Here is a 1,353-nt window from a genome sequence, read left to right as displayed (position 1 = left end):
AATATTAATTGTCGCTTGTCGATCTATTAAAAATTAGCATGTAGATTCGAATCTCAGACATAAACGTTAGTGTGTAATTAAGATTACTTCTTTCATGCTCTCGGCGGCGTTGGTATGCCGGCTACATAATATGTTATAATAAATTAATAATTGGAGTATTTTATTTTATGTAACTATTTTTTTTTCTCTCTCTCTCTCTCTCAGAGCGTTTGGCACATGGTAACTACTTCAATCATTTACTCAAATTTGATTTCTTTTGTAATAATGGTCTGATTTTTTCCATCTAAACCTTAAAAAATAAAAAAATAATATTTAAAATAATATTATTATGGACATCCAACCCGTCTATAAAAATAAAATACAAATGTCCATAATTTTTTACCTATATGAATAGTAATGTACGTCACCAAACTATAACTCAAATAGGATCGTCTCTTCATATTTATTTAGAAGTCGCAGATTTGAGTCTTATTATTATCTTTGGTAAAATATATATATAGGAATGTATTATTGAACTGTTAAATAAACTAATTTAAGTTAATTTATAGATTAATTTATTAATCTATTTAAATAATTATTAAAACTAAATTTTATCTTATATATATAACAATTTATTTATCGACAAAAAAATTTTAAATAAAACTTGATAGATTTATTCTTAATTTATTAAGATGGAGTGATTGTGGGAACAAAAAAAAGGGTAAGAAAAGCAAAAGATGAAAAGATGCTTCTCATGGTGTGTGCTCTGATTAATTAAATTGATATATTTTTCATTCACACTTGAATTATTGATTTGATTAGATTAGAATATACCCTTTTACAATCTTTTGACAATTTCAGCTACTCGGATTTTGTTGATGACCAAGTCGCCCAATTAAAAATGGCCAACAATGATTCTATCGCTTTCTATTTTGGTAGTATATGCAACATGCAAGCTTGCTTTATCCTCTAGGTAGGATTTCTTTTCTTTGATGAATGCTATAGTGTCTATTATTTTGTATTTAAGTTATTAAAAAAATAAATAAATAATATTTAATAAATTTTATATGATTTATTTTTTATTTTAAATATTTTATTTTTTATTTTAAAAAAGAAGTTAAGCAATATAGACATTATAACACTGACACTATAGAACTCACTTTTTTTTTTCTAGTTTTCTTCTTTTCGGACCAATGAACGAATATTGCCCATAACACTATCATATTCAATTTGGAATAATCTATTTCAATAATTAATTTGGCATAATGTACTATGGTTCTTCTAACTTCTATACTTAGGTGTTGTGGAGCACTTTAATATTATATTAAAAATCAAATTAGGTGCATGTATAATTAATTATTAATATAAAATATA

Source organism: Arachis stenosperma, chromosome 8, assembly GCF_014773155.1.
Source record: "Arachis stenosperma cultivar V10309 chromosome 8, arast.V10309.gnm1.PFL2, whole genome shotgun sequence".
Lineage (NCBI taxonomy): Eukaryota > Viridiplantae > Streptophyta > Magnoliopsida > Fabales > Fabaceae > Arachis > Arachis stenosperma.
This window is presented reverse-complemented; position numbering follows the sequence as displayed.